Here is a 9,469-nt window from a genome sequence, read left to right on the forward strand (position 1 = left end):
ATCAACTACATTGGAATGTTTTCTATCTCTTTTCATTTAATAAAATTTTTAAAAGTAACTAGCTTAAAAATATATATATATATAAATACTATTATTATGATGTTGGTGATCAAAATTTCATAAAAAAATTTTAGTATCTAAAGAATAAATATATTTTAAGATATTACAATCACGTGCAAAGCACTTGAACTATTACTAGTATTGACAAAGGATTAAAATTGACACACTCAAATGTAAGAAAAAAATTGGCCATGTTATCTCTGTTCAGTAGTTGACAATTCAAGATACTTGATAGTTCTACCAGTATATCGAAGAAAAGAAATTCAGAACTCAAAACTATTTCCTGGATGTATTCTTTGGTGAGCACAATACACAATCCTGCACCGTGCAGATTTGGTAGCTGTGTAAAATGAAGATTTGAAACCAAGGCATCCTGTTCATCCCTTGGGAACTGCATGTCTATACCAAAATCTAGGAACTGAAGTTCATGTTTGGGAATACTGAAGCCTAGTTCAGGTTTGAGAGTACTGAAGCCTTTCCATAGGATGGCGAATAGGGGACAAGGCTTGAGATGATGGAAAAAAATACCACCTTAAGACAACCCTGGCACAGAAACAATGTTTCATCACAAATTTTAGAGAAACAATTGAATGTTCTAAAAAACCAGACCTGAAATCATGTTTACCTCACTGCAAGACCAGACATTTACTGATGACAGAGTTTGCAGTCAACACCTTAATAGGCATACGTGTTTTTCAGGGAAGGAACTTGGTCAGAATGAATGAGCTCTTTGGTGGACAAATTCCATGAATGAGAGCAGCAAAGGAGAATCACGGGCGACAGAGGCACAGCCACACATGTTACGAGATCAAAAAAGAATGTGAGACGTTTCATCTTTACAGAGATGTTACACCTTACAAATAAGAAGTTCAGAATGCTTAGACATGCATTTATCCGAAATTACTTGGCAGTTACATTAAACTTTCTTTAACTGGATTTTGGGTTTGAAAGAGCACTCTAGTCATTCAATTCTTCAGACTTAAAGAGCCAGGAAACTTCTCTCCACCAGCTTATCTGTAGTCAAGGAAAATCATCAAATGATAATACTTTAAACATGGTATCAGCTATATGAAACCACAAACTGGTAAAAGAATAAAGAAATTGATGTCAGTATATTAGGATCATGCCAATCAAGAGAGTACTTATACACACCACCTACTTTAGTTTTTTTTTTATTATTTAAAAAACTTTTATTTGGAGATCTGAACTATAACTTAGGATTAAACTGAACTTAGACCTGACAAAGAATCCACCATTCTAGAATTACCACCCCAAGTCTATAATTATGTGAGATCATTATTTTCTAGTAGAACTTCAAATGATATGTTTTCACTTACATTGTGCACTGTCTGCATCACAAATGATTCGAAATGCAGGGAATGTGGTCGATCTCGGACCAATTCTTTTCACAGGTCTGCTGCAGCTTAGGACATCCTCTGATCTCTAGGAAAGAAAGCATTGGTGGTACTCCCTCTTTTGGCAAGTTAAAGAGCTCATGGCATTCCATGATCTTTAGTTCCTCTAGAGAAGAAAGATGTTGCAACCAAGGAGAAAGGGACTTGAGCTTAGGTAAGTTTCCAACGTGAAGAGTGTCTAAAGTAGAAGGAAGCAACCACTCAGGGAAAACAACATCCAAGAACCCACCATGTATCTTGAGTTTCTCAAGTGATGCTAGTCTATGCAAACCCCATTTGGACAATGGTGTAATGTTCTCACAATCCTTGACTTCTAGTGAGACAAGGTTAATTGGAAAACCACCGTCTGGCAAGGAGGCGATGCTAGGACAATTGGACAGCTTCAGTTCTTTCAAAGATGTGAGGCTTAACATCAACTCTGGCAGGAACATAAGATTCTCACAATCAAGTATATGCAACTTTTTGAGGCTGCGGGAAGGAAGTCCACCTTGGGGAAATGAGACAATCCCCGGACAACCATCAATTTCCAAATAGTCAAGACATCCAAGCTTGTTTAGGCATTTGGGTAAGAAAATGAGATTTGTACAGTTACCAATCCGAAGAGATTCAAGAGACATTGAATCAGTTGCAATATCTTCTAGTGACTCCAGATTACAGCAATTCCAAATAGTAAGTACTTTTAATGTGGCAGGCAAATGGCCAGCTGGGAAGGATGTGATAGAAGGGCAGTCGAAAATCTCTAGCAGTTCAAGGGATATGTTGCTACTATGTGTAATCCCTTCAGGAAGAAACTCAAGATTGGGACACTGATCAATTGTGAGTTGCTTGAAAGTAGTTGGAACTTGCCTCCCTTCTCCTGGAAATGAAGAAAGAACTAAACACCCCCCAATACACAAGTACTCGAGGGATGTGATATTGTTTATCATTGGTTCAGGTAACAAGTCTAGACCACATCCTCGGAGCACCAGGCCTTGCAGATTAGAAGGGAATGTGGTCCCAGGAACCAACTCAAGTCTTGGACAATCTGTAATAATCAGTTCTTGTAGAGCTGTGAGGCTATGCAATGCATGTGGTAGCTTCTTCAGACTATGGCAGGAGTCCAATTCCAAGTATTCAAGTTTCTGAGGCAGCGGCTGTTCTTCCTCAAACAATGATACCAACATAGAACAATTACGAATCACAAGATGCTGAAGAGACGTTAAATATTGCATATCGTTCTTGCATCTTGCCAGATGTACAAAGTCAGAACAATCAACAATGACCAACCACTTAAGTGTAGGCATATATTGCAGCAACCACTCTGGTAGATGCTTCAGACTTGAAATGTTGTGAAGCTCAAATGAAGCAAGACAGTTGATTGCAAGATTACTGCTAAGTAGCATATAGTTACAGCCTCTTAAGTTCAAAATCTTCAGTCGTGGAATCTGAGGAAGTGAAACAGATAACTGCTCACATTCGGTTAAGTGTAGCTTTACCAATGAAGGTAGTTGCTGAGGTAATTGCTGTCGCAGTTTTGGACACTTCTCAATTTGAAGTTCCTGGAGACTGGGAAATGCTTCCATATGGCCATCACTAGTAGGTAAGAGCCACTCCTCCCATTCCATCATCTCCTCAAATGTTAGAGTCTCTAGTGATGCAAAAGTTTTTGAAGAAGAACTGCTATACCCATAAAACTCAGCACCAATACTCTTTACTGCATCCATACCTTTAATATAGAGATGCTTGAGTGAAAGTAGAGATCCAAGTGGAGGTAAAGATCTGCATCTTTTACAGTCAGTTACACTCAGACACTCCAACTTAGAGAATGAAGGGTCCCCAATCCAAGTTGGAAACTTTCTACCATTGTATCCCTTAATTGTCAACTTTTCTAGATTTTGGTGGGGTTGTAACATCTCAAGGACATCTGTTGCAACTCTATCATTTTGCAACTCACTTAAGGTGCTGCTCCACTCCATCACCAATGTGGTAAGTTTTTGCTTCCCTTTTAAGTTTGCATTTTTGGCATCCCACAAATTGTCCACATTCTCTAACCCTGATAGTGAAAGTGAACCCTGAAGATGCGACAAGTTTCTTAATCCATCAATGCGAGAACCAACAATGCCCAAGCCAAATTCAGGTAGAAATGGAGGGGTGACAACATTATCCACTCCTATTGGCATCTCTTGTGTTGCACTTCCACGAGGACCAACGTTACCCAAAACAAATTCAGGTAATGATCGTAGGCTAACCAAATTTTCTACTCCAATTGGCATTGCTTGTATCCCACTTCCACTGATGTCAAGGTGCCGCAAATTAATCAATTTTCCAATATTAGCTGGCAAGTTATTAAGATCAGCACAGTCACATAATAAAAGTGTTTGTAGATTGTATAGAACATTCAAAGATTCAGGAAGGCTCTTGATTCTAGTATAAGAAAGATCAAGGTATCTTAAAAGTCTCAAATTCCCAATGGATTCTGGGAGTTCAGTAATGAAATAACAACTCATAGATAATACCCTTAGACATTTGAATTTTGGCAGGAAGTCACAGGGAAATTTATTACTCAGGAAACAGAACTGTGTTCCAGAAACTGATCCTAAAGGTAAAAAGGTGCGCAAAGACACCTCAGTCAGTGATTCAAATCTTTTGAAGACATCATATTTGCTGCGAAATGTAAGAGAAATGATGAACTTTTTCAGACCATTCAAGATGCTCTCTTTGCCAATTCTCCTCTTGCCTAACACATGATATCCTTGATACACTTCCAGCTAAATCATTTATCAAATCGTGCATGACATACCGAGATCTATTGAGCGCAGACTCTTGAAAAAATGACCTTGACAGTAGCTCTGAAAAGTACTCGTCACCCACCTCTTCCATACTAATTTTCGCTCCTGGCTGCACAAACCCTTCTGCCATCCACAGCAAGACTAAGTTTTTCCTTTCAAATTCATAGCCTTTGGGAAATATTGAACAATATGCAAAGCACCTCTTCAAATTGGGAGGTAGGTGATGGTAACTCAGTCTTAGAGATGGCAGAATGGAATTCTTTTTTTGAGGTAAATCCCACAGGTTGCTATTCAAGACTTGATTCCAATAGACGGCATCTAATTTTGAAGCCAATAAGCCTCCTAGCATCTTCACAGCCAAAGGCAAGCCCTGACACTTCTTTACTATTTCTCTACCTATTTGTCTCAAAGACAAGTACTTTTCTGAGTCTTCATTTTCCAGCGTGTGATCTTGGAACAACAACCAACATTGTGTATCTGACAATTCCTTAAGACGATAAGCTGGGAGTGCCTTCATGACTCTTAGAACCCCTTCGTTACGAGAAGTCACAATGATCCTACTCCGTGGATCCCCATCCATGAAAGAGATTGATAACTCATTCCAATTCTCAAAATTCTCATTCCAAACATCATCTAAAACAATTAAAAATCTCTTTTTGTTCAAAGTTTGTTTTAAGCCCCTCTGAAGAAGCTCCAAGTTCATTGTATCACAAGGTTTAGCAGTTGATGATTCCAATAGTGCCTTGGTTATATTTATCGAATTGAAGTCATCTGAAACACAAGCCCAAGCTTTTACATCAAAAGCCTCATCTATCCTCTTGTCATTGTAAACAATCTGAGCTAGTGTTGTTTTGCCAATCCCACCCATACCCACAATTGGTATTACAGAGAATCCCTGGTTATTAGTTCCATCATCAGCTAACAATAAATTTATTATGTCCTCCTTTTCGTTCTCCCTGCCATAAATGCAAGATTCAACAACCAATGGAGTTGTTGGAGTTCTGTGCATCATTCCATGTATCCCTTTTCCACTACTTTCCAAACCAAGAATACCCTTTTGTTTTGCAATGAATTCCAGTTTTTCAATAATCTTCTCAATCTTGACATTCATTCCTTCATCATATGGACTAAAATTATTTGCAAGAAAGTTCTTATTCCTTACCTGATTTGAAAGGCTTTGAGGGCTAAGCTCCACTTTGCATCTCAAGGCTTCAGTGGCCAGAAAATCCAGTGCATCTTCAGCTTCACAAACAGCATCTTTCAGCATGTCCAGCCATGTCTGTATTGCTGGATTGAAGTACTGCTTCTCCTCTGCATCATCGAGCACCACTGTGCAGGTGAAATAAGCAATCTTCAGCTTCTCAAGAAGCAAATCATTTATGTTCCATCTTCTCAGAAGCTCTAGGATGTCTCCTGAAGCTAATTTGTCAAACAAAACTTGAAGGGCTGGTGATAAAACTGCCTCCCACCAAACCATGATCTTCTTCTTTAGCAGAGAGTCAAACGAGGAACAAACAACTCACAATTGAAAAATGTTATGATATTTTCCAGCTTCAACCGCATTATAATTTGCGCTATTACTTCTGATAAGTCAACGTCAACTTTTATGGGATAATTTACTCTTTTACTATATAGACATTGGAAATTTTGGACCAAATTGTTATGTCATAAGTCAAGCAATGCAGTTCTACTCTTAAAAGGTATAAAATGATTTGTCTCAATTGGATGACTAGTTGGAAAACAAATGATATTATTGCCAAAGCTCAAATATTGACGCCACAATAAAATTTTGTTAAAACTCCACAATTGCCTTTTAAGACAAATTAGGCATTGATTTGAAAGGGTTTGTTATGTTTCCTATGGCATTCATAAGGATGAGAGTTGGAAAATCAAACACAGAAATGTGCTTGCAGATTGACTTCAAATGCTAATTAACATGTTACCAATCTTAAGGCCTTGTTTTGAGTTGATAGTTTTAGTTGATTATAAATTCTGATTATAGAGATAATCAGTTTTTAATAGTTAAAAATTTTAAAATCCTTAATCAATTAAAGAGTAACTCTTGCTGATTCTGATTATGAAAAGCTGTTTTTGAAAAGAATCAGAATCAGCAAGAGTTACTCTTTAATTGATTAAGGATTTTAATAATTTTAACTATTAAAAACTGATTATCTCTATAATCAGAATTTATAATCAACTAAAACTATCAACTCATAAGAAGCCCTTAGTTTAATTGTCTAAGTTCACCAGCCAAAATTTGCAAATTCGTTAAGATCTCTTTAATGTCATCTTCTAAAATGACTTCCAATTTCCAAAGAAGCCTTTTTACTTGAACTAAAGCGGAATCAGTCTTAATCGGGAAAGCTTCTATGTTTACTTGACTAAACTCCAATCTCAGAGGGCTGCTGAATCAGAATCTAAGTGTGCTCATTACACGTTTCATTTCTAATGCTAACGGACATCACAAGTTGTATTTGTGCATGTTACACCTTCAAAAGATTTGACCCGCGATGAAGCTTATTCTCAATCGTTTCACTGACTAACCTTGACCCCTATTATTTTGAAATCATATCTAGTATTCAAAGTTCGTCTCAAATCTTCACTCCCGAGTAGGAGTTGAATTCTGCAAACGCTCCTTGGTTGAATCCAAATTAGTCTCACTGAGGGTGAGGATACCACATGCTCATAGCAAAAAAAAAAGGGCCTTTACTTCCGAAAAAACAACCAAAAAAATTAAATTCAAACTTGTTAGAAAAAAAATTTTAAATGAAATTTACGAGCTCCATAAAAAATATATAATTAAATGTAAATATTGTTTGTTTTGTAGAATTTGCCTTTACTAAAATGCTGTCGGTAGTAAAATCTTATTTTAAAATCTCTACTAAAATCTTATATTTCGGAGAAATGTTAGAGAAATTTTATTTAAAAATCTGTAATTAGCAGAGGAATAAATTTTTTTTATTTTAAAACTTGCACGTGCCTAAAGTCATCAAATATGTGCTCTAAAAAAAATCATATTCACAATAATCTTTTTAATATAATTTACTATACATGCATATTTCTTTTATAATAAAAAAAATTGGTAATTGTATGGTTGGAAATACGTTATTTTATTATAATACATTTAAATGGTGGAAAAAGTACACATGCATAGTTCTTTCTATTGCATAGATCAATGTAAAAATAGAATGAAATTGTTAACATGTAAGGTGTAGACTATTTTTTATAAAAAAAATATTAACTTTTTTTCCTTTTTTATCAAATAAATTTTTTTGATCAAATTCTAATTTTCCTTTGTTATTAATGAATCGTATTTATTTGTTGACACCGATGAATATTAGTTATAAGAATCTAATAGTTAATAGTCATTAATATATGTTACAATTTCAACTGTAATTTTAGAAATTTCATAACGCAATGTTATTTAAAAAAATTATATAAGTTATTTTTATGAAGTGCATGTTATTTGTTTGGTAGTTGAAAAGGAAAAGAAAAAAAATTAAATCAAAGATCTAGCGATTAAATCTTGCGTGTTTTACCTTTTACAATTGTTGGCAGGATAACTATTTTGATTAAAAATATAAAGCGATAATCAAGACAAAGTTATTGTCATGCAAAAATCCTAAAAGCCTAAGTGCTAAAGCCGTAAAACACTAAATTGTAAATCTTAGAAACCAAATTCTTGTAAACCCTAAAACATTAAATCAAGGTTGTTGGGTTTATTAAAATCTATTAAAAAATATTTTTGCGGCACGATAGGATTACTATTTTAATTAAAAATCTAAAGTCCTAATCAAGGCACACTATTGTCAAACTAAAATCTTACAACCATAAACCCGAAAATGCTATTCTCCTAAAACACTAATTCTTGATCTCTGAAACCCTAAAATCCTGAATCCTAAAAGCCTCAAACCCTGAGTGCTATCTCTAATGTAGTCAGTAGCAGAATCAAAGATATGATATTTTCTTTTGTCTACAACTCATTTGGTCTTCTCTTTTGTTGCAGAAGCATGTGCCACCGATTTCTGTACCTCAAAATAGCTGAAAAAGTTGTGAGAAAGGTACAGGAAAACGGCTGTGCCACTTGCTAAAGAGAGAGACAGATCCGAGTCTCGGATCCGAGGGTTGAATATAGATCCGAACTCGGATCTTTAGGATCCGAGAACTTCCCATAATGGATCCGAGGTCGGATCTTCTGACCTCGGATACACTCCTCCAGAAGTACAAACGAGGGATCGGATCTCTCTTTGCTCTCACGGATCCGAGCTCAGATCGGTTCCATTAAATTTCCAGTTTTTTCGCTTCTTTCGTTTTTCCTTCATTTTTGCTCCACAATTTCTTGTGTACTTTATCCTCTGGACAATTCTTACACTTCTTTCAGCTCGTGCATGAACTTCATACATCGATATCCTTCACAATTTCACAAAATTAATGCATTTATCCACTCATTTAATCCACTCATTAATCAACTCACAATTTCACAAAATTGAACATTTTGGCCATTAACTTGAAATTTTAAAAAATATTTTTAAAAAATTTTGACAGAGTTTCCTCTAAAAAATGGACAAAACTCCCTGTCAACAACCTCAATTTCAAGAAAATTAACCTCATGACAATATTTTCAAATACAAATCCAACATTTTTAAGCCATAGACAACTAAAATCATACATTTCAAAATACAAACATCCATAAAATAAAGTAATCCCTCCCCCACACTTATGATTGAACAATGTCCTCATTGTAGAGGAAAGTAAAAGAAACTGAAACTTCCCTCAAAATAAGTGGTGATTCATTTTGAAGCCATAATTCCTCACGATCATCCAAATTCTTTCCACAATGAAACAAAAGGTACGAAGAACCATAAGTAGCACAAGAGAATCCAATATAAAAACTACAAAGTTTAAACGGAGCACAATAAAAGAAAAATAAAGAGCAGCTAAGGATCTTCATCTTCATGGCTGCTCGGAACGAGGGTCTACTGCCTCCTCAGTGCCTGGAGGACCCTGTGATGTACCAATATGCCCCTCCTCCTGCTGAGGCGTCGGAGTAAGTGACCGGCGGATATGAAAATGATTCTCGATCGCACGAAGACGGCGATCATGTCTGTCGAGTCGCTCTATCATCATCCTCTCGGTCTGGTCAATGCGCTCGACGACTCGTGTCTCCATACAGCTGATGGCATTGAGGAGCTCTTGCCATTTCGATCGCGGCGGAGGTGGTGGTCG

General features: G+C 36.3%; 1 pseudogene; it reads right to left on the minus strand.

Moving 5' to 3' along the window:
- Positions 1 to 232: 232 nt before the first annotated feature.
- LOC113727110 (putative disease resistance RPP13-like protein 1) lies at positions 233 to 5,836 on the minus strand (annotated as a pseudogene).
- Positions 5,837 to 9,469: the final 3,633 nt, after the last annotated feature.

The sequence above is a fragment of the Coffea arabica genome, chromosome 2c (assembly GCF_036785885.1).
Source record: "Coffea arabica cultivar ET-39 chromosome 2c, Coffea Arabica ET-39 HiFi, whole genome shotgun sequence".
Taxonomy (NCBI): Eukaryota; Viridiplantae; Streptophyta; class Magnoliopsida; order Gentianales; family Rubiaceae; genus Coffea; species Coffea arabica.